The 25,711-nt window shown below is 34.7% G+C and overlaps 1 non-coding gene and 3 pseudogenes across 3 annotated transcripts; 2 read left to right on the top strand and 2 right to left on the bottom strand.

The window, feature by feature from the left end:
• The first annotated feature begins 2,002 nt into the window (after nt 1-2,002).
• Nucleotides 2,003-5,066, top strand: LOC143626283 (uncharacterized; annotated as a pseudogene). The gene is made up of 2 exons (XR_013152408.1): nt 2,003-2,722; nt 4,734-5,066. The product of XR_013152408.1 is annotated as an uncharacterized LOC143626283 (transcript).
• Nucleotides 5,067-11,817: 6,751 nt separating this feature from the next.
• LOC143626282 (folate transporter 1, chloroplastic-like) lies at nt 11,818-14,981 on the top strand (annotated as a pseudogene). Its single transcript, XR_013152407.1, has 11 exons — nt 11,818-11,923; nt 12,010-12,086; nt 12,905-12,981; nt 13,108-13,198; nt 13,264-13,357; nt 13,460-13,533; nt 13,632-13,739; nt 13,844-13,915; nt 14,510-14,530; nt 14,706-14,773; nt 14,849-14,981. The product of XR_013152407.1 is annotated as a folate transporter 1, chloroplastic-like (transcript).
• Nucleotides 14,982-15,647: 666 nt separating this feature from the next.
• TRNAH-GUG (transfer RNA histidin (anticodon GUG)) lies at nt 15,648-15,719 on the bottom strand. The gene has a single exon. It is a non-coding gene; the product is annotated as a tRNA-His (tRNA).
• A 201-nt stretch (nt 15,720-15,920) lies between these two features.
• On the bottom strand, nt 15,921-25,638 carry LOC143626361 (disease resistance protein Roq1-like; annotated as a pseudogene).
• Between the last annotated feature and the right edge of the window lie 73 nt (nt 25,639-25,711).

Raw genomic sequence — 25,711 nt, 5'->3', positions numbered from 1 at the left:
GAAGTGAAGTGTTATATACATATGTGTCTGAGCTCTTTTATTCTTTATTTTGTTTTTAACTATTTTGGAGAAAAGAATAACATCAAAATAAGCCTTCTAAAGGTGGTAACGGAACTAGAATGAGTTTAACCACCTCCTAGTCGTTTTTTGGCTAGTTAGGTTCATGAACCAGACAACCATTGACATCGTGCGTTGTGACATGTTTTTAAAAATCGAAACATACATAAAAACACTTCTTAAAACGATGTATTTACAAATGAATATGAAAATTACGGAAAAGTGAAGCGTGAAGACGGATATTAAGAAATATAAGAATAAAATAATAAAAGTGAATGTGGACATTAAAAAAATCTAAAAAAATTGTTGAAACTTTAGGACCGACCAAAAAAACTCAAAATAAATAGTGACACAAAGGGAAAAAAAACTAGGTAAAGGAAAAGGGGTGTAGTACAATATTTATACTTTTTAATTTAAAATATATAGCACATGATTTAATATAAAAAATACACTTTTGTGACCTGCTACTGCTAGTAATTTGAAACCATGATTTTGGGGCTTTGATTTCGTGTGTAAGATTGAAACTATACAACTAATCGTACTGTTTGTTATTACTTATTACAGACGGATTTAACAAAACTTTTAGTAAAAGTTAGCTTTAGACACAAACTTATTACAAACTTGTTACTATATGTCAAACCTTAGCAACTTTTTAAAAAATTAATAATCATATTATAATGTTATTTAGTCCTATTCAAACGGTTAGACCGGTCCAAGTAATAAACGATTCATTTTCAAACCATTTATTATATTATAATAAGTTGTACTAAAATGCTATTATATGGACCAAAAGCGTCGACTGTACATTGATTTTAACGTTATTGTAACCCCCATGTGAGTGTGACAAGTGTGTGGCAGGTTCAACTAACATTGAATTGAAGGACACCTAAGTAACAAGTATACTAAACTATGTCGGCAATCTCCTAAATCCCTTCTTAAAAATTATAACATACCTTTACTTAAGATTTAGTTTATAAGGTTATTTCAAACTTAGATAAACTAATAGTTGTAGTTTGTCTCCTATAATTCTATAAATAAACATTCTTAGATGTTAAAAATCAAATATACTTTTTTTTATATAGTTTACTACTTTTGTTTGCTTTTAAACAAAGAAAACTGTAAAACCGTAGCAAAGTTTTCTAGCTATGAGTTAGGCCATTCTCATCGAGACCCTCAACTTCATAAACCTTTTTTTGTCATGAAAATGTATACTACCCATAAATCATAAAGTGTGTGACATAAGGGATCATAAACAATAACATAACAAAAGGTAATAATATCTTTTTAGCAGTATAACACAAAAAAGTGAGAAAACTATCTTACACACACATTTAAGAGTAATTAAAGAGTAGAAAGGATTGCTACATGCCATTGTTATGAGTTACGACAACTTTGTAGGTGATTTGATATTTCATGAACAATAACGCGTGTGAGAAGACAAAACAACTTTATTATGTTGTTAAAGATTCTTACATACGTGGTATGTGAATAGGAATCGTAGGATGGTGGCTTGGCTTCAAATCTCATTCATTGTCAGGGGTATCCACGGTTCAGTTCCGTTATTAGCTTTAATCAAATTAGTCAATCGGTTTTCAGTTAACTGATTCGGTTTACTCAATTAATTTTTCAGTATTTGGTTTGGTTAATAACCAAAATCAATTTTAATGTAAAATGTTTACTTAAAAAATACATGAAGTGGAAATATGAATACATGAAATAGATGTATAAATACATGAAGTACATGAACTTGAGGTATAAAATCTAGATATATATGAAAATATGAATTGTTCGATCCGATTCAGTTACTTTCAGTTAAACAAGGGTAGAAAAATTTACTGATAACCTGCTTTCAGTTAATTTCAGTTCAGTTTCGTCAATTTCGATTCAATTCAATTAACGATTTAGTTATTACTCACCATATTCACGATTATCTAATTGCTTGTTTTAGCCCCGAGTAGCTTCTTGTTTGTCGGTAGCCGGTCAAAGAAGTGATAAAAGTACAAAAACATCCCTAATCTTTATCCTAACTCCAAAACCCACCCCTAAACTTTTTATATCCAAACCCTAACGCCGTCACCCTCTAAAACCCTTAATTCATTTCCGATCACCATCTTCCATGATCACACACCAACCATGAACAAACAAATCTTCCACCGTATCACCCAATTTCACCCATCATCACTCAAAACCCCCAATTTAATCCGTCAATTATGTTCAAACCCAGCACCATCCAATCGGGTATCCGAAATCGTCAACGAATTGATGAATCTAACGCTTCTTGAATCAGCCGATTTGACGGAGGTGATGCGGAACAAAATGGGTATAAACGAGATGCCGGCAATGGCGGTGATGATGCCGGGGATGAAGGTCGGAGTTAAATCCGGTGGCGTTGGTGCGGTGGCGAAAGGTGGTGCGGCGGAGAAGGGTGGTGAAGTGAAGGCGGAGAAGACGGCGTTTGATTTGAAGCTTGAAGGTGGGTTTGATTCTGGGTCGAAGATAAAGATTATTAAGGAGGTGAGAACGTTTACTGCTTTGGGTTTGAAGGAGGCGAAAGAGTTGGTGGAGAAAGCTCCCACCTTGTTGAAGACAGGCGTGCCGAAAGACGAGGCGGAGAAGATTATCGAGAAGATGAAGGCGCTCGGGGCCAACGTTGTCATGGAATGAGGTAGTTTTACTTGAACACGAACAGAGCGCGTTTATGTTTGTGTTTGTTTAACTTTAACCGAACAAACAATCGAAAACGAACAACTAAAGGAACTAGGATTTAGTGTTCATGTTCATTCGTTCAGAAAAAGAAAATGAACATGGTACCGCGTTCGTTTGTGTTTGTCGCTACTTTTGTGTACTTTTAGTTAGGGGTGTTTACAAACCATTTAAACCGACCGGACGGCGCAAATCGAAGGTTTGAGATTGGCGCGATTGGGTGTTAAGCTTTTGCGAACTTAAGGATGTGCAGTTATGCATATGCATTATATTTATGAACAAACTTTTAGTACAAACTAAAGATTCAAGAAAGTAAAAAAATAGTTAAAACCGTCAAAACGGGACTTTTAAATGGCCAAACAAATCTTTCTGGTTTGGTTTGTCATTTTTCGAAACCTTAGTTAGTTGTTCAGCCTAGATTTGGAATTACGCTATGCAACAATTGATTCATAGGTTTGCTTACTCGACCCGACTGGTTCGATTGGATTTTTGGCGAAGTCGTAGCTAACGGTTCAGAATTATGGTGAATACTACCAGTTTTGGATTATTGTGTTTAAGTAGAACAATCTTGCTGATACATTGCTGCTTCATAGATATTCAAGTTGTTTGTACTGATAGAACTAGGACCGTAAACTGTTTAAGTCGATAGAACTAGGACCGTAAATGAACTGAACAAGGCCTTGTTTGTGTTCGTTCATTACGGAAATGAGCTTGTTTGTGAGTAGTTCACGAACTAGCACAAACAACGTTTTGTTAACTTTGGCAAACCGAGAATGGTCAATGTCAACGGTTTGGAATTTTGCTATGAAATGAGGTAAGTTTGTTGTGTTGTGTTGTTTGGTTTGGATTATTGTGTTTATGTGGGATTTGAGTTGTTTGAAAGTGTTGTGATAATTGGGATTATACTGTATATTAGTTGCATCATAGGTATTTTACACAACCTGGCTGGTTTGATTGGAATATATTCTGAAAATGTAGTTAACGGTTTAGTCTAGAATTTTTGTTAAAACTTGACTGTGAACACTCCTAGTTTTAGCCTTTAGGGTTTTGAAATGAATGCATTGATAGGTTTTTACCCCACCCAGTTGTTTTTTGATCGGATATTGTACTTAACAGTTCGGTTTAGGATTATTGTCAAAACAGGCGGTGAAGCGTGAACACTCCTAGTTTTAGGGTTTTGAAATGAATACATTGTTTTTTTGGTATGTTAAGAACCAACATTATTATGATAAGTTGGTGTTTGATTGTTTTACACTTTTACTAATTACTAGTGTTCTTGTATAGTTGTATAATGTTGTTCAAGGCCATTTCCTGTGTGTTTTTGTTGTATTTATGTTTCATTCAGTGTGCATATGCTTGAGTTTAATGTTCTATAATGGTCCGACTTGTGCATTTTTTCTTGTTGATGATTCTTTAGTGGTACTCATAGTTAGTAAAGGGTGAAAGGTATCGAGCTAGAAAACTATGTTATAGTAGAACATGGTACTTTTTTACCGTTGGTTTGAATGGATTGGTTGAGTCGCATGCTTTCTTGCTTTGTATCTTTGGCTGAGTTTCTATGTTGATTTGTTATGTTGAATATGATTGGAAAACCATACTGTTACGAGATGTTTATTCTTCTGAATATACTTTGGGCTCTTTCGATCAAGTTGACCCTCTTTCGTTATAGATAAAATATTATCCGACTATCTAAGTTGTCTCGTATGCCATTACCTATAACGGGCCATAATTCTCACCTCCTTACTCCATAAACACTAAATTTTAGACAAGATGCGTCAAATGCTACTAATTGTTTTTTATGAAAATGATGCCCCTTAAGACTTTGTTTAAGCGTCATTTTATGGTCCAGTCATATCGTGTACATGAGGCTAGCTCTTTTGCCTCGTGACTCGGCTCTGAGGACCTGAAGCGCCTCACGCCATTTACATATTGCTAATTTGTTTGTAACAGAATTTACTTTCCTTCATACGCAGGCTTTTGGTCAAGAGTGCAAGTTTTCATACGCATTATCATCCTCATCTTCAAAGTTAGCTCATGTCACATTCACATACGCATTTTTCTCTTTAAAGAAGCAATTAGTTAAATATATTTGCGCGAAAAGCATCATGTAAGCTCGTAAGTTTTATTGTAGGAATTATCATTATCTTTTTAAGATGATTAGTGTCGGAGGTTTGTTCGCCCCTCTAGAATAATTGTAATGAATTGCAGGTGATGTTCTTCGCGTAATGTTGCAGATTTTTGAACAGTTTTGTACCTGGAAAAACTATCTGGATTGATCTTCTGAAGCTTTTTTATAATTGTTGTTACTTTTGGTCCAGTTTTGGCATTTCTTGCCAATTTATTTAAAGTTTATCAACATTTTAGTATATGAATCATCATCAAAATCACTTTTAATAGTGTTAACAGCTTGATTTAACCAACAATGGTGCAAAAGCTTAGTAAAAAATATGCTTGCCATTTTTTTTAATAATATTTGCAAGCATAGTAAAATTTATACTTGGTCATTTTTTTTAGACAGAATTACAAATTTTGTCCTTTAAAAAAAGCCAAAAACCGGTTCGTGTCCTTTTCTAAGTTTCCTTGCAGGCGGTGTCCTTTAAACTTTTTTTTTCTACACGTTATGTCCTTTACGCTAACTGGGTTAGAAAAACTCAGTTAAATGCCCTCACGTGAGACGCATGTGAGGGCATTTTTGTCTTTTCACCACCTGCAACTTCTTCCTCTTTCTTCTTCATTTTTCTTCTTTCATCCTACCAACACACTCTTATAACATTCATCTTCTTCACTCACTCTCTCTCTCTCTATAACATTCATAAGATTCAGAACTACCACCATCACCAACCAGCCACCACATGCCACCACCGCCATCACCACCCATCACCTGCTGTTGCGACCACTAATTTCCACCGGCAGCAGAAGGTTGAAATTGAATAGAGATTTGGGAGGCCACTAAAGATCCAAACCCAAACCCTAAATCATTTCACTGTTTGCAAACCCAAATCCCTTATTGATTCTCAATTATCTGCATTGTAGTTGCAAGCCCTAATTTTTATATATCAATCTATGGAGCCGTTGGTGGATGTGCGTGTATTGAATCAGAGCCGTTCATGAATTAGGGGTTGGGTGGCGGATGGTGATTAAGGGTTTGGTGTGGGTTATTGGGAAGGATGACGTGGAGGGTTTGAACACAAAAATGCCCCAAATTTGAACACAAACCTGAATCGGAATCAGTTTCTGAAGACAACCCATTTGAGCCCCAAGTTTTAGGGCTCCAAATCGACGAAATAAGTTTACTTGCACCGCCGGCGACGATTTTGGCCGGAAAAAGAAGGCCGTTACGCCAATTGGAGGGTTCCGGTCGGTCGTACGGAGTGGTTCTGGCGGAAATTGGTTTCCGTTTTGATATTTTACCACCGGATCTGGCGTCTACGGCGGCGGGAAGACCGGAATCCATGGTGGGAATTGGTGTTTGGGAGTATGTGGGAGTCGGAAGAGATGTGAATCGGCGTTTGGTGGTGGTTATTGTGGGAGTGGATGAATAAAGAAGAAAAATGAAGAAGAAAAATGAAGAAAAATAATAATAAAGAAGAAAAATGAAGAAGAAAGAGGAAGAAGTTGCAGGTGGTGAAAAGACAAAAATGCCCTCACATGCGTCTCACGTGAGGGCATTTAACTGAGTTTTTCTAACCCAGTTAGCGTAAAGGACATAACGTGTAGAAAAAAAAAGTTTAAAGGACACCGCCTGCAAGGAAACTTAGAAAAGAACACGAACCGGTTTTTGGCTTTTTTTAAAGGACAAAATTTGTAATTCTGTCTTTTTTTTAACATTTGTGAGCAAAGCATAGCTCGTTTTGATAAGGCGTGTTGGAATGTAATAACCCGATACAAAAGATAGTGTAGATTCTATTAACCTATCGAACACAAGTTCGGCTGGTTAGTATAGGTAGCGTATATACGGCTGTAAACGAACCGAATGAACACGAACAAGACCTTGTTCATGTTCGTTCGTTAATGAAATAATTTTTTCATGAACGGTTCACGAACACTTACCGAACGAGATTTTATGTTCGTGTTCGTTTATTACGGAAATGAATGTCTTAACGAACATAAACGAACACAAATAAAATCGGCAAATCCTAGAAATTGAGACCGATATATTCATCAACGTGAATAATAAAAGCATGTAAACAATTCGAACGAACATGAACAGTTCATTTAACTTTGAACGGAAACAAATGCTTAATCAAACGAATATTTAAGTTTTTGTTCGTTTATTTAAAATTGAACACTTGTGTTCATTTAACATAATTCAACAAAGATAAACGAACATAAATGAACACAAACAAACATAAATGAACACAAATTAACAAATACAAAACTTTTTAAGTAGATAACTTATCCAAAAAATATTTAATTATTTTCTATTAACACATAAACGAACATAAATAAACAAACATAAACGAACGTTCATGAACATAAATGAACGAACAGAACATGTGTTCATGTTCATTGTTTAATTAAATGAGCACAAATTGTTTGTTCGTGTTCGTTCGTTTATTAAATAAACGAACATAAACGGATTTTCCGCCGAATGGTTCACGAAAAGTTCACTGAACGCTCGATTCGTTTACAGGCCTAAGCGTATATGTTTGATCCCCAACTTTCTAGTCTCAACAACCATACGCTAAAATAATGCAACACATGTATTGCTACTAAACAAATTGTACATCAAAGGTGAACTAGCCAAACATATTTTACTAAAGTTCTTTTTTACCAATGACATGTATAACAAGTGATGGCCATCATCATCCAAAAAGTTGGTTCTAGCAAAATTTGACAGATTTATGTACCAAAATACTTTTTAAATATTTTAATACTAACTTAGGGCTAGTTGAGCTTAATCCTATAAAAGATTAAAATGCATGCACTAGTACAGAAAAGCCGAAAAGATGCTGTGCTTTTAGCCAAAAGGTGCGTGCCAAAGCCCGCACTTTATACTATCGCATCTTTTACTAAAATCGAACCGCACCTTCTGCAAACCGCACCTTCTGCTCAATTAAATGTGAACCGCATCTTCCGCTTACACCAAATCATGTAAATATGAACCTCTTGTATGTGACCTGCTTGTATCCAAAAGATGCTGTTTTGTTGACCGCATCTTTTGCTTCCTTTTGATTTTTTTTTTAAATTTTCAAAACACAAATAATATTATATATAACCAAATATAAATTACCAGAAGACTATAATCCAATATAAATTTCAATAAAACCCAAAGAAATAATATACAAAGTTTCATTATACCACAAATATATATATGTTTAAAAATAAAAGTAATAAACAATAACTTTTAGAACCTACATCTTCATTCTAACAACTCGAACCAACGTATTCATTCTTGTTGCTCGAACCGATGTCTTCTTTCTTGCAACACGAACCGTAGAAATCATCTAACAAAACATAACACTACATTACAAAAATCAATCAATCAATCAATCAATCATACCCAGTAAAATCCCACCGACAGCAGAGCTATAGGTAGGGTCTGGGGAGGGTGGGATGTAGGCACACCGTACCTCTATCCAAAGGAATAAAGAGGTGGCTTCCAGAGAGACCCTCGGCTCTAAGAACATGTGTATGAAGCAAAAAAAAGGAAATCAAAGTTTAACAGTTATATAAAAACTACTACTAATTATAATAATATTAATAAAAAGGTCACAGTTTAACCGCAATATAAAAGCTAATACTAATAATAATAAAATATGTAAGGGAAATACCATTATGGTATGTGACCTAAATAAGTTAAGTCTAAGCCCTAAGGTATTCAATTCTCTCTAAAAATCCTTAACTTTAATCCTTAACATTACAAAAATGAATCGTAAAAAGTATATGCAACCGTGTTCGATAAGAAAATGAACGCGCTCGTGGTCGTGTTCGTTTATGTTCTTTTTTAAAAATACGTCATTTTTTGGGTCATGTTGTTGGCTTGGTGGTGTCACGTCAACATGTTTTGTTATTATTTTTTAGAATATGTTTTCTAAAAGTTATTCTTTTTTAAAAATACGTCATTTTTTGGTTGGGGGAGGGGTACGATTTTGTGTTGGCACTGTTAATACCGACTAAATTCGTGTCGACAGCTATGTTCTAATGAAGTACATTCCAACAATCACCTAGCCCAGTAGGTGGAGGAACACAATTAGATCCATTTTCATCGAGCGGCAGCCATTGCTGCAACATGGTCTAGCATTGAAAGTAGCTAACACATAGGGTTCATCGAAACTAGCTAACACATAGGGTTCATCGTCGTAATGCCCTTTTTTTGTTTTAAAAATGTTAAATTGTTGTGCTTTGACACTAACGAATTTGTGTTTTTGTTTAGTTTTGGCATACATCGCGGGCTTTATCTGCCTATTACGCGTCGTCTTAAACATTTTTGGGTTTATTGTCGTTACGCATACCGAACGCGACCGTTATCGACCTAATTCATGTTGCTGCATGTGCATGCCATAACGCGAGGCTTTGTTACCTTGTGAATAATAATATGATGCAACATACCTATTTATGTTTTTCTTTACCTATGATATGATGTGATATGATTTTCCTAATTAAATATATATATATATATATATGTATATATATATAGGGGATGGATCATGCGAGAAGTTAAGTTACAGCGAGAAGTGCGAGAAGTCAATATAGGCCACTCATTTAATTTTCAATCTTACTTAATTAAAAATATATGAAAAGGATATTAAAGTAATATAAATTTATTCTCTCTCCAATTAATATATATAATTAAACCATATGAGTTACATTTCTAACTAATATAATTAATATAATCAAAATAACTAAAATAATTAAAAAAATCAATAAATTCATAAAACAATAAATTTATCTTTATATTTTTTACCTTATATCTTGAGTTCATCCTACACAACTATAATTTTTTCTTACACCCCTTCAAATGTTTCCTACATATCTTTAATATTTTTCATACACGTCTTAATTTTTTTCATACTCATTTTCAATTATCTTCATACGTATGTTTATCGTCCTACACATCTTCTTATGTTTCCTACGCATATTTAATTTATTCATACACATCTTTAATTTCTTTCTACACATCTTTAATTTTCTCATACACATATTATTTTTTTTTCCCTACACATCTTTAATTTTCTCATGCACAACATATTTTTTTTCCTACACGTCTACATTCGTCGTACACTTTTTTTCCCTACACATCTTCTATTTTTTCCTACGCATATTTAATTTCTTCTTACACAGTTTCAAATTTTTCCTACACATCTTTAATTTTCTCATACACATCTTAATTTTTTTCCCTGCACATCTTTAATTTTCTCATGCACAACATATTCTTTTTTTTTCCTACACATCTACATTCGTCGTACACTTTTTTTTTCTTCCTACACATCTTCAATTTTTTCCTACACATATTTAATTTCTTCCTACACAGCTTCAAAATTTTCCTACACATCTTTAATTTCTCATAAACATCTTAATTTTTTTCCCTATGCATCTTTAATTTTCTCATACACATTTTCAATTTATTCGTACATGTTTTTTTTCCACCTTACACATCTTCGAACTATTTTTATTTTTTTTTTACAAAGGAGTAATCAAAGATGAAGATACTATTTTACTTAAATCTTATAAATTAAAAACTGTTTATTGATGACAAAAGAATAAAATTTAATCTTACACTAACATATAATGAAATAAATAAATTGTAACTTACAAATCATAAATTAGTGATATTTATGCTTTGAGCTTTTATTTAGAGATAGATAAAATAAAGTAAATGATTAATTATTTTATTCTACCTAAACTACTCTTTTCTTATTTATTTTAATATCTTTCAAATTTTATTAATTACAATAAGTGCAATAATGTTTCAACCATTGATTAATAATCTAATGGTTGAGATCACTTCTCGCTATAAGAATCACTTCTGAAATGAACCTAATCATATATATATATATATATATATATATATAAATATATATATAGTTAGGTTAGAATAAAAACTCACTTGAGTTGTGAAAACTCTAGAAACATATTCTCAACCACATGTTTTTAATCAAAGATTAAATCTTGTGGTCCACAATTAAAGTTAACAAAAAATGTAAAAGTTTATTTACATTTTCTCTCTCCTGAAAACATATATAAAAATTACTAAAAAAATATAAAAAATAGCAAAACATTTTTTTTATGTTTTCGATGTTTTGTATTAAATGTAACAACATATATTACATGTAATAAAAAAAACGATGTTACATAGGGTTTTCTCAACTCAAGAGGGTTTTCAAACTATACTTCTCCTATATATCTATCTATCTATAATATATATAAACAAAGACCCTAAAATCTTACGTGTCGCGATGTGGTCGCTCCCCCTTTTATGGAAGCCACCAGATTGTTTGATTTTTAAATGGAGTTCTCTCATTGATTTAACCCAAATTCATGGGTATGGGTCTTACCAAAACCAGATAGCTCTTAAACGGGTTATAGCATCTCATTAAATTAAAAAATAATCTTACCAATTATTTAATATGAAAATCTTATAAAATAGGGATATACTAAAATTTAATATTCAATTTAAAAAGAAAAGGATATTATTTATAATTAATAAACAATTTTATAGTAAAAAAACATGAGCGGGTCATGGGTCACCAAATCCAAATAGGTTTTAAACGGGTTATAACATATTATTTATTTATGAAACTCTTTTATCATCAAACCCTACGTATATTATTAACTTTCTTACAATAAAGAAAATTTTAATCCAAAAAATAAATATTAAAAAACGAAAAATGTAAAACAACCATTCTCTCAAACCATCAGAACTTTCTTACAAATAAAATTAAAATCCAAATATACATATGTAAATATTAAAAACGAATAATGTAAAATAACCCCTGTTATACGGGGGATAAAATTTAGTGTATATATATATATATGGTGACGTACATGACAACAGGATATATGGGTGTGACCCAAATGCATGCATGCAACGGTTGACGGTAAAAGCAAACAACAATGGCGTTGGAATGGCAATGGGAGAACGCTGTCGCCGGCTCCATCGCCGGACTTGCTACCGTCACCTTTTCTCATCCCCTCGATGTTGTCCGCACCAGATTCCAAGGTCCGTACATCATGTTATTATTAATTCATCTACAAATATTCATTTGTAAATGTTTATTTTGATGATTGGTTTAATTTGTTCAACAGTTTATGATGGCCGGAACCCTAACCTTCCGAGCTACAAACATACTCCTCATGCTCTCTTCACCATTGGTCGATTAGAGGTTCGTTTATTATAGGACCTACCGTTGATCATTAATATGTGTAAGCTCTTGTATGTAGGTCGGCCTCTAAACGAACCCCAACAAACACGAGCAAAGGCATGTTCGTGTTCATTCATCTAACTTCAAATGAACACGAATGGTTAATCGAACAAATATGTGTGTTTATTAAAAATATAAGTGAATAGTTCACGGACATAAACGAGCATAAATGAACATTAATGAATAAAACATTGAGCAGATAGTTAACGTACATGGGTTCTTATTTACTTAACATATTCATTTGTTTTTACTTAACATATTCATTTGTTTTTAAAATCTATAAAATTACATAAGTTAAATGGGTTAAACAACCAAAAGCAAACGGACACAAGTGAATGAACGAACGCAAATTAACTAACATAGCCATGAGGTTAGATGCGTGAACGAAACATGGTGTTCATGTTCATCCGTTTCCTTAAATGAACTAAAAAATGTGTTCGTGTTCATTCGTTTATTAAATAAACAAACTTTCCGCAGAACGGTTCACGATCAGTTTACTGAACGGTTCACGATATACAGGGCATGAAGAAAGGGAACAATAGATACAAGGTGTAGCAAACTCTAACAAACTAATATATCAAAAGGACATGAATGCCCCGGCATATACAACCATACAAGAGGAATAGTCTGCCTAATGTACTTTAACAGTCTAGTCTGAAAAATCTAAATCTTGGATTCAAAGATGAACACATTCGATTACGACTGCTAACGCGCATCTATAATTTATCAATAGTCATTCGAGTGTTATGTTTGTTATTAAACAGTATCCATTTTTTCAGGGTCTGAGAGGGTTATATGCTGGCTTTAATCCTGCAGTTTTAGGCTCAACTATCTCATGGGGTCTATACTTCTACTTGTAAGTGAAGTATGAGCCCGTAACTAACTTAGACGAGTCAATATTGTATAATTTCAAGATTTCTATGCTTTTTAACGCATATTCGCCTTCTTAACATATTTACATATCATAAATTTTTGTTTATAGCTATAACACTGCAAAACAAAGATATATGGAAAATCAAGACAAGTCAAGCGCGTATATTCATCTTGCTTCGGCTGCAGAAGCAGGAGGACTTGTAAGTTTGTTGCATTTCATCTTTATCTTCATCTTGTTATAATATCAAAATGATTACCTTTTCAGGTATGTCTTTTTACCAATCCTATTTGGGTTGTGAAAACAAGATTACAACTTCAAACTCCTCAGCATCAAGGCCCTCCGTATTCTGGTTTTAATGGTGCGCTCAGTTTCTCGTTTTTCATTTCATTAGTCACAAACTGGACCCTAATGTTCTAACGGATGACATTGACATTATTATCCATTATATATATGATTGCAGATGCTTTGAAAACAATATTGAGAGATGAAGGATGGAAAGCATTATACAAAGGGCTTTTACCTGGACTTTTTCTGGTTAGATTTGGTATCGTTATTTCTGTCGATATGCAATATGTGACATGTTACATTCTTGTGTTTATGTGTGTAATATGCCTGTGCTATATCTCTTGCAGGTCACTCATGGTGCCATTCAGTTTACAGCATATGAGGAGCTTCGTAAACTCATAATTGATTTTAGGCATAAACAAAACCCGTCCGTTGCTAAAAGTTCTAAATTATTGGTAAGTTCATCCGGTGAATGATTTTTCAAGCTTCAAACATATTAAATATGTATATTAATTTGGTACCTTTTTCTGCTGATAATCTAGTTAAGTTTTCCTTGCAGAGTACAGTTGATTATGCAACTTTAGGAGCTTCTTCTAAACTGGCTGCCATACTTGCAACATATCCGTTTCAGGTAGGATTAGGATTAAGCCTGTAAACGAGCCGAACGAACACTAACAATAAACAGACGAGGTTTTATTGTTCATGCTTGCTCGTTTAGAAAATGAGCGTGTTCGTGTTCGTTTATGTTTGTTTGTTAATTGTATAAAATAACGGTTCATGAACATAAACGAACACAAACGGATGGACATATATAACTGAATATAGATGAACGAACATAACCATGCGAATACTAATTAAAAGTTAGCGTGAGCCTTAAAATTAATAAAACTAGATTTAATTATAATGGGTGATATTTTAACATCATGAAACTAGCCTAAAATGTGATGAGCCTAAGAATTTTTTTATGTATATATAAACGAATGAACTTAAGCAAACGTAAGCCAAAAAACCTAAGTGAATGTAAACAAACGAACATAAACGAATAAGGCAAGTGTTCATGCTTGCTCGTTTAACTAAATGAACCTATAACTTCTAGCCGGATGGTTCACTAAATGTTTGTTTCATTTAGAGGCATAATTAGGAACTATCACATAGCTTAAATTTCTAATTATTTACAACTCTAAACTTTCTAATTGTTTCTCGCATGTTACATGGTAATTATGAGGTCATTCGTGCTTGACTACAGGTAAAACAAACATTTAAATCTTTGTGATTTCTACATTATTCAACTATGCATTTCTCCCTCATCTTTTCAGAAGGAGATTCATCACATAATATATAAGTTTTATAAAAAATTAAAAAATGAGAAGTTTTTGGAAATGAAAAGGCAGGTATCTATGATTTTATTTTTTGAAGTGTAGCAGCGGCCGAATAAGTATGGGGTTTCAAGATACACAGATAGTGGGCAGGCCTTGGAGAAAACGGCTCGGTGAGTATCTCTAGTTAAAAATTAAAACGTTTATTCTGATATCGTAAACTGAAAACTTGCTTGATACTTGTTTAGATTGGAGGGTATTAAAGGCTTTTATGGTGGCTTTACAGCAAGCCTTCTCAAAACTCTTCCTGCAGCTTCTATAACTTTCATTGTGTATGAAAATGTTCTTAAATTCCTCAAACAGACAAAGATGAGGGACTGATTGACATCCTAATTTGGTACAAACTGACATGAACTTTTAGATGTGTATTTATGAACATGTAACCAAATGTTTACTTATTTACTCAATATAATGCATTTTTTCAATATTTAGTCTCCAACTTTGGTGGTTTTTCCACAGTCAAAGTTCTATCGGTTAACCCTATTTGCAAGTCATGTACCTTATGATTTGTAAATCTTTCGTCTCCTGCCCCTCACCTCTGTTGCTTCGAAATTCAACATATAAAAATATTAACTATTATCACTTCCGTTGCTTCTAAATTCTCCAAAACGAGCTCATGCAACAACAAAGTTGGTAGGACTTACCTGCATTCACTATCCATTATTTGGTGCTTCGATCTTGCATAATATAGTGGCACGAGCTTGCAAAACATAACATTTGCATATCTTTTGTTTATATGTTTTGTCAATACATTAGAAGTATTAACTAGCAAGCTTAGTAAAATCATGTGTATAACATTAATTCTTTTGCTTACCTATTTTACACTTGAAAGTTCATAAAATAGTATACTATACTTTATAATTACTTCATAACAATAAAATCTGTGTGGTATTTTTGTAAGTAGTTATTATGTATTCGAATTGGTATATTAAAGAGAAGACAAAACAAAAAAATTATGTTTAAAGAGAAGACAAAACAAAAAAGTTATGTGGCTGCTGGGATTCGAGCCCAGGTCTCCACAGCCACAACGTGGAATTCTTACCACTAAACTACAGCCACGTTGTTAGTTTAATTTCAAACAAATATTTTGAATTACTCATTTAAAGTTCCATATTTAGAACTTAGTATATAGAAACAAAATATCAAATAAAAATAATAGTTGCCATCTAGATATTTACTTTGTAATATAACTGTAATTCATATACCCAAACAGACATACAAGTTAAGCATAGACCCCATGAGATACCTGACCCTAAAATGTTATTTGTTTCGTCTCTTGTTCGATAGCTGAAAAGTTGATGTGGAAAGAAAGGCGGGTTGGGTAGGCACAGTGATGGGCGCACACGGGTTTGGGTTAAAGCCTAATGAGATTATTAAAGAAGACGTTGAGTCATGTTGAATCTTGAAGTTAGGCATATAACCAAAAGAAGAATTTGCTGTTGATGTTTGCATTAAACCACTTCTACTTTTCTTGGTAACGAGTCTAACTCCAAAAGCACTACAATCAATGCTCGTTTCAATGCTAAACGAAATACCTTTGTATGCTTGATCCCACCATGCAGTGTGTCAATGAACCAAATGAAACATACCCGACCCATGTTCTCAAATAAGATTTGCACGTTTGATCTCCCTCCTCCCAAACTATAGCATGTTCAAAATCCATATCACTCGTCACTCGATTCATACTTATTCTTATAGGATAAGTCCAGTCATATGAAAAGGCAGCGCACATTAGGAAACCACAAAAGTCATCACACCAGTTCTCCGGAAGATGCAATCTACATGTACTACCTCTAAGTAAAGGAGGTGTAAACCCATTTGGAATCTCATCACCGCGAAGTTGAAGAACCACAAGGCCATTTTCAATAACCTTTCCCTAATTAGTTAACACAAATTCATTAGATTCTAACTACCATTAATATTCCTTATCTATATACATGAAACTTAATTAATTAATTTAGAAATACATGTTCATACATACATACATACCTCAAGCAAGGATTGTAGTAATCTCCCACGTACCGTCCGAAAAGTGAGACTTGACATAGGGATTCACAACTTTTGTGGCAATCTCCAAAGGTTGTAAGTGACTCGCAACAGTCTGCTTTGAGAGTAGTTAAACTTGATGGGAGCTCGGGCAATTCAAGAAGCTTTACGCAACGTGATAGACTGTTGGCACAATTGTTGTTTGGCCTAAGTGTAAAGCCCAGCCCAAGAGTTATTAGGGTTTTATATATTTGGTAATGTCTTGGCTAGCAAGTTTGGTTAGTCTATATAAGCCGAGTTATGGTTAGACATTAGAATAAGAAGTTGGTGCAACCGAGTTAGGGTTCATCAAGAGTCAAACCGAGTTAGGGTTTGAGGTTTGTAATCAGTTTTTAGAGTTATATTTTCTGATTATAATAAACGAGAGTTAATCGTTTTATTCGTATTTGACTATCGATCTAGAACTTGAATTGGTATCAGAGCCAAGTTCAAGAAATCGATAATCGAGTTAATTGTGATCGCCGACGAGCAGTGGCTTGAGGAGGAGCTATCAATCAGCGCGTATCAGAGCCAAGTTGGGTTTCTGAATCGGAGTTTCTTTTCACTAGCAGAAGTGGAGCAAAAGGGGTTCTATGTCAATGGCAGGTGACGAAGAAAGACCGGTAATCCAACCCAAAGTGAGTGGGGGGATATTGTTACAGGTTCCAAAGCTGAATGGAACTAATTACATCACATTGGCGATTGTGGTGGAGGCGATCTTGGATGATCAAGACCTATTGGAAGTTGTTCAACCAGAAGAGGGTACGGTTATTGATGCGTAAAAGAATAAAACGGCAAGATCGTTTTTATTTCAAGTGGTGAATGGTGATATTCTTCTTCAGATTTCTCAATACAAGAATGCCCGGGATATATGGACGGCTTTGAAAGCACGGTATGTTGGGGCCGAGCGAGTTCAAAAGGCTCGACTGCTAACGTTGAAAAGTGAATTTGATAAACTCAAGGTGGCGGAAAACGAGACTGTTGACGAATTTGCAGGAAAAATAACAAGTATGGTTTCAAAGGCAACGAGTCTATGTCACGTGTTTGAGCAAGATGTCTTGGTGAAGAAGTTACTGGATGCGGTTCCGGATAAATATTTTCAACTCGTTGCCTCAATCGAGCAAAGTGTTGATCTCGATAGCTTGATGTTTGAAGATGCTATTCGCAGACTTAAGGCATTTGAGGAACGTTTACGAGGGAGAGAGCGCGCTTCAAATTCACAATGTCAGTTACTTTTCAATCGATCGGAAAGTAGTTGTAAAGGCAAGTCGTATGATCAGTTTGGTAGTCGAGGTAAGGGTTGGTCGAGTTCACAGGGACGTGGAAAAGGCCGTGAACCGGAGGTCAAGATCGAGATGATGAGGACCAAGATGGTTGCAAAAACAGAGGTGGTCAAGATCGTAGGTCAAGTTATAAGGGACAAAGAAGAACCAATGATTGTCAAAGAGGAAGAAAGGATAGATCACATGTTCAGTGTTACCGTTGTGATGAGTTTGGTCACTTTGCGACTATGTGCCCAGAACATATGAAGAAAAAGGAATAATCGAATTTGAACAAAATTGATGATTTTGATCCATCTTTGTTTATGATAAAAGGTGATCAAAAGACGATTTTACTGAATGAAGACGGTGTGATTCTAAAGCGTTTCGAAACCGAGCCGATGGAGAAAGATGTTTGGTATCTCGACAACAGAGCATCGAATCACATGACGGGTAATAAAGCATACTTTTATGAATTGAATGAACAAGAAACGGGAACGGTGAAGTTCGGAGATGAATCTTGTATTGATATTCGGAGAAAAGGGTCAGTTTTAATTGAAGGGAAAACGGGGGAGCAGCGCCTGTTGACCGATGTCTACTACATCCCGAGCCTACAGTGCAATATCATATGTCTTGGTCAAGCAACGGAAGGTGGATGCGAGATTCACATGAAACACGATTTGCTAACCATTAAAGATGATACAGGTAAGCTTTTGATGAAGGTGACAAGGACCAAGGACAGATTATACAAGATTAACCTCAAGATGGCAAGTCCTGGTAAACGAGCTTTCATTGGAATGAAGAATTTTGCAGGTCGGGATCTTCAAATTGTTGGATTGAAATAAGACAAGCCAGGTACGAGTCAGATAGCAATCACAGATCCAAGTTCCAAAATTCAAAGTCCAAAGAAGAGTGTTCAAGAAACTAAACACGTGGTCAAGAAAGAGATTCAAACCCAAGGGAAGGCATCTAATGATCAAACGAAGCAAGTGTTACTTCAAGCCAAATGGAGCCCAAAGAACATTGCAAGAGATCAAGAAAAGCCTCGGGAGAATCAAGAAAAAGATGACGAACGTGAAGTTGAAGATCCGCCAATTTCGAGTAGGGAATTAGGGGGTGAGTTGGATATAACAATTAGGGGGGTGATTGTTGGCACAATTGTTGTTTGGCCCAAGTGTAAAGCCCAGCCCAAGAGTTATTAGGGTTTTATATATTAGGTAATGTCTTGGTTAGCAAGTTTGGTTAGTCTATATAAGCCGAGTTATGGTTAGACATTAGAATAAGAAGTCGGTGCAACTGAGTTAGGGTTCATCAAGAGTCAAACCGAGTTAGGGTTTGAGGTTTGTAATCAGTTTTTTGAGTTATATTTTCTGATTATAATAAACGAGAGTTAGTCGTTCTATTCGTGTTTGATTATCGATCTAGGACTTGATAGACTGAGGAGTTTGAGCCGAGTAAGTTGCGAGAGACTGAAACATAATCATGAAAAGTCGTTGCCACTTAGATCTAGCTCTTGTAAGTTGAATAACTCACCAATGCTAGAGGGGATTTCCCCGTCTCAAAGACGACAAGCACTGATATCCAACTTTCGTAATGTAGGTAGAAATTGATGAAAGAACCGACAACGTGTCTTCTCAAGTTGTTATGATCCTTTTAATTTGAACTATTTCAAATGTTTTAAGGTGTCAAACTTGAATTCTATGCTCTTAAATTCTTCAAATAATACAAGTGTAGGCAAATAAGATTGGTACACCTTTCACCAATTGATGGGGGCAAAATTTCAATCCCAAGCCTTTTCAAAGACAACTTTACCAAGTTTTCCATGTCTGCTTGCATCTTTGGGAATTCAAGAATCTTATCGTAATCCTCTATTCCTAGATTCTTGATATTTTCCATGTGAACAATTGCGGGAAACATTCAAAGCTTGTAACAATGCGATACACTTACATATTCAACTCTTTTATGATATCCAAGTGTTGGGTGAATCTTTTCTAACTCGTAACATAAAAAGAGTGTCAGGTTTTGAAGACACGGGAGTCCATCAAAATCCGGTGTTGTGAGTAGCTTCTTCATACCAGAGAGTTGAAGCACTTTCAAGTGTGGTAGATGCTAAAGTATACACAAGTTCATATTAGGATTTATGACAATTAACATGAAATACATAAATAATGTAAAACAAAAAATTCTTTGCACAACACACATCCCCTTTAACTTTCATCTCATGTATTAAATTGTACTAGTTTTAAGAACCCGCCACCTTGCGGCGGGGCTGTTAATCTTAAAAGACATATAGTTGATAAATGCAAAAGACATGAACTAATTTTTATAGATGTTATCTCTCTTTGGTTTTGTAACTGTACAACAATCACACCGATGGTACAAACAAATGAAGCACCCTAAACATACACTGCACATTGCGCCGGGTTAGAAATCCGAAACGCTTAAGGCTTAGACCTCCGTTACGGCACCGTTTTATGAAATAAATGTTGGCAAACTTGCTAGACGTGTTTGTGTAGGGTCTCAATTTCTATTCTATTGTTTTTAACTCATTTAAATATGAGTTTTTAAAATGTCACTTCGACTCAAGTTTGAATTTTAAGTAATTTTATGCACCCTTGAATAACTTTTGACTTTTTTTTATCAAAATTAAAGTTTTATTCCCCTGCATTAGAGCATTGGATGTTGCCTTTAAACAAATATGAATTGTCATGCTAGTAAATTGTACTTTATGACCCGTTTACTCTTACAAATCAATGCTAGTAAATTGTACTTTATGACCCGTTTACTCTTACAAATCAATATTGGCACGAAAATGCGATACATCCCGAACTTGCCTCACTAACAATGTTGTCGTTAAACCGGGATATAGTTAACTCAAAGTGAGCTTTAAAGCCAATTTGCATAAGCAATCTGTATTAACTATTTAAATACGTGACCAAGATGCCCTTTTACCGAAACATAAATTAAGTTGTTTCTACTCGTCGACCGAATATACTCAAATATGCAACACATTTCAACTTGAAATCAATTCGACATGTTAGTAGTTAAGTGTGATCCCAAACTGCCTTTTGACTATGAAAATGTAAAATACATAATCTAAACCAAATTTTCAAATTTACTTTCTGCACCAAAAGAAATGCAATTTTATATCATATATGTAAAATTCAAGCAAAATGAAAAACAATATATAACCAAGCTCTATATTAGTGATTAATATGAAAAGTCATAACATGGTGCTTAAATACCAAAAAATCAAAATGTGAATGAAATTACTCAAGGCTCAAACCTCCACCATGGCTGCAGTATAAGTTCCCATGCCAGCCATTTAGCGGGGCATCATCATAGCCTATACTAAAGATTTAGAGGGTGTTTGGCCTAGCTTTTATTTATGGCTTATACTTATATTTCAAAGTAGCTTATAGCTTATTTTCTATTATTTAATATGCTCTTTTTAAGTGTTTGGATTAGCTTATATTCTACAAGTTAATAATAAATTGTTAAATCCATCATTCTTTAATTTGCTTTAGTAATAAGTTGCTTCAATAATTATTAATCCACCATCATTTGAAGGCAAATGAGTAACTTATATCTTTACACAAATAAGCTTTTTCAAATAAGCTAAAAACCATCTTCAAATAAGCTTCTTTAAATTAGCTTATAAACATAAGCTTAAAAAGCTAAAACAAACACCAAATTAAGCTTATTTTGTAAAAAAAAAAAAGATATAAGCTTAACCAAAAAAGCTAGGCCAAACACCCCCTTAAGTGACAAATCGAGAACATAAAGCAGCCACCAAAAGCAACGTAAATGGCACCGGCACAAATGAACAGACGCCTCAACAACTAACAACAAAACACCACAGCTGAGATGAAGTATAGGTATAATTGCTCGTTGGACTCATTTTAGAGGGTGTTTGGGATTGAGTTTGAAAAATGCTTATTGGCTTTTTCAAAAAGCCAATAAGCAAAAAAGGTGTTTGGCAAATGTAAAAGCCCTTTTTATTTTGGCTTTTTGATTGGCTTGAAAAAACACTTTTTCAAAAGCCCCAATTTGGAACTTTTCAAAAATGCTTTTGGCTTTTTAATTAGATTTTTACTAATTACCCACTCTTTACCCTTTTTGATCATTTTATATAAATAAGCTAAACTAAACATTTTTTGAAAAGTGCTTATGGCTTTTCCAACCACATAAGCTAATTCAAACACTTTTTTAAAAATTCATTTTCAAAAAGCCAGAAGCCAATAAACACTTTTCACAAAAAACACTTTTAAAGTTAAATAAGCAATCCCTAACAAAGTTTCTTTAAGCATGTAATGAATCCAGATTTAAAATCATGATTATGAGGCAGATTTTATATCCTTACAGAATGCATTATTATCAAAACCCCTATCTTGTTCAGCACCGGTGGACCGCCGCAACACCACCACCGCCACCAAGGGTTTGGAACCCGGCAACAATAGCTCAGTCGTGGGGCACCAACACTGCCACAAAACATCGCCATGCCACCACCATATCATTAGAATAGGACCGGCCACCGGACCTCACCGTCACCACACCATCTAGGGTTTCCAAATTCTCCCACGAAATCCTCAATCAGCAGCACACAACCGCGTATTAAAGACAATGGTGATGATGACACTGGCGATTGAAGACGGTGACGACGATGGTGGGGATCTCAATGGGTGTTGAACGAAGACGCTGGAACCAAAGTCTGGGAGGTCAAAAGAATAAAATAAAGTAAGAAGATGGCAGATGTAAAGCTTGAAGAAGACACACATCAAGTTCTAGACACACGTGGAAGTAAAAGAAGCATGATAACATTTCCTATGCAGAAGATACAAAGTACATATCTTGATACGTAAAGTACAAAAGCATAATGCAAAATTCTCCCACAATTGTAATATTATAAATTACCTTGCAGCCTTCTTTTTGCATGCCAGTGATCAATCTTAGAATAACAAGCTTCGTTGGTCGAAAACTATTTGGGAGTGGACATGCAGGATACCCATACCATTGAATGTATATCTTTAAATGCTACAATTAAAGCTTAATCATTACAATTGTTGCATCCCCAAAACACATGTCATCGATTTCTTCTTGTTTCCAAACTCTACTATGTTTGTGAGGAATGTGAGGATGTTTTTGTCTGACAATGTAGTGTCCCATTTCTTGAATCAAATCATGCATATCAAAATAACCATCCACAATAGTTAAGAAAGCTTTTTGACTCAATACCGTTATCCCTATTCTAGGGTGATAACCACAAGCTTCAAGTATCTCCATTGCATCATCTTGACTTTTCCCTCTCCAGAATAACTCTTTGTGATAAGTTTCAAGTCCATCATAACTGGTTTTGAGTACGTCCATGACCTTGAGATCTGGGATGTCTTTTAACTTGTCTAACGCACTTATCCATTCCGCCTTATCTTTATCGTATAGAAACCTACCTATAACTTTAAGTGCCAATGGAAGCCCAACAGCATAAGAAACCACATAAAACGAAGAGTCTCAAAATCTTCTATAGGGCCTTTTAGATTATACGCATGCCTCTTAAAAAGTTGGATCGCCTCATCATTTGATAATAATTTGACTTGACAAACCTCATCTACTTTGTGCGTTCTTAGTAAATGTTCATCTCTAGTTGTGATTATTATCCTGCTCCCACTACCAAACCAATTATGTGATCCAACTAATGCCTCTAGTTGGTCAAGATCATTGACGTCATCAAGAAATATCAACACATCACTATGACACAACTTGTTTTTTATTAGCTGCTTTCCTTCTTCAACACTCTGCACTCGTAATTGTGTTTTCAAAACACTTGATAGAACATTTCCTTGCAAATTTTTTAAACCATGTTTTCTTGATTCCACTCGGATATTGTCAACAATGCAATGACCTTGAAATTGGAAAAATATTTCATTATAAAGAGAAGTCGCAAGAGTAGTCTTACCGCCACCCCCAACCCCCCATATCCCAACCATGCGCACACCACCAAACCCAATTTCTAAAAGTAATTTCAAATCTTGCAAGCGGGCCGTCATCCCAGCAAGATCTTCATCAAAATCTGAATTCATGGGGGTCAATCTATCCAAAATTGTATTAACAATTTGCATGATAACTTTTGATTCATGCCTGCAAATTGGATAAAAAGCATAATTAATGTATGCTCACATTCACAAAGTAAAACTATTATCTATTAATCTATTACAATGGATCAAGAATCAGAAACTTGATGGATCCACCAATCCAATATTATGACTGTAAATTAGCCATACAATGTAAGTGTTTTGTTTTGTTTGAACAAAACTAATTGTTTGAAAGAAAATCTGACTAGCACCTAAAAATTTAGTTGTAAAAAACATGTTTAAACGTATATAGATACTTCAAATAAATATAAAGAAAAAGAATATTGATTTTAAATAATATCAATTATACCATATTTGTAAATAACAGTCCTAACTTCACACTTAGATGGTGACAGTCTCAACTAAATATGTATTTGTATTTAATGGTCCGTGACTAACGGATGACTAACTCTGTTAGTCTTATGCTGAGGTGGCACCCATCCACCTTCTTCTAAAGCCGCACCACACCAGAAGTTAACCTACAACTCGCCTCTGTTCTTCTTGACACTGTTACACCGTCTCTTTTTCCAACCACTTTTCCTGCCACTTTTCCCCTTCACTCGAAACTTAAAAAATGATGCACCGTCGTTGTCTCCGGCGAAGTCCACCATCGTCAATCGTGCACCATTCAAGGTAATTGATACAACATTAGACTCGTTTTAATCCCCTTAACAACCCGGCGTTTATTTTGTAAATCGTTTAACATTTACTTAAAATTTTTGAAAATAAGATCTGGTTCCGGTTCTAGGGTTTGTCCAAGGAAGAAGATGACATTTTCTTCGTTTTCTAATTTTCAGATGTGTTTTGAAGAAAGGAGAGAGAGACGGTGTAATGGTGTCGCGAATAATGGATGCGAGTTGCAGGTTTCCGGCATGGTGCCGCCGGAGAAGAAGGTGGATGTGTGCCACCTTAGCATACGACTAACGGTGTTAGGCATCCGTTAGTCACGGATCGTTAAAAACAAATACATATTTAGTAGGACTACCACCAGGCAAGTATAAAGTTGGGACTGCTATTTGCTAATAGGACATAGTTAGGATTATTTAAAACCAATATTTTTAAAGAAACTTACCCGTTGGCAATGTGCTTGGGTTCCCATCCAGCAAAGTTACTTGTATGAACAAGTGCGTTTCTCCACAAATGAGCTTTCTTGGTGTTCTTTTTTTTTTTTTTTTGAGCAAATCCTTTACCGAAATCCCCCTTTTGTTATCTCACATCGGATGGATCCACGTTATAGAAAACAGGCATAACAATTAGCCCTCTCTCATCCTTACACTTCATAATATGTACAAGCTCTTCCAAACACCATGACGAATTTGCATAGTTTTTGGAGAATATTATGACAGCAATTCGTGATTCTTCGATAGCCTGAAATAGGGATTGACGAATGGATTCACCACGAGGAAGTGTTTCATTGCCCATGTAAATGTTGACGACGTGTTGTCTAAGAGACAAGTAGAGATGATCCACAAATGTTTTGCGGGTGTCTTCTCCTATAAAACTAAGAAAGACATCATTACACAATCGATAAGAAGACGAAAATGAAGACGCCATTGACGCGTTTGAAATATGTGTGATAACAATGGGTTAATTCAACTACGGATATCATAACTAATAACCAAGAAACACAAATCAGATA

This window comes from Bidens hawaiensis, unplaced genomic scaffold (genome assembly GCF_021521415.1).
Source record: "Bidens hawaiensis isolate Kalapana, Puna unplaced genomic scaffold, B.hawaiensis_p1.1 tig00004357_1, whole genome shotgun sequence".
Classification (NCBI taxonomy): domain Eukaryota; kingdom Viridiplantae; phylum Streptophyta; class Magnoliopsida; order Asterales; family Asteraceae; genus Bidens; species Bidens hawaiensis.
Note: the sequence above shows the minus strand (reverse complement) of the source record. Positions and strands in the feature narration are given on the sequence as shown.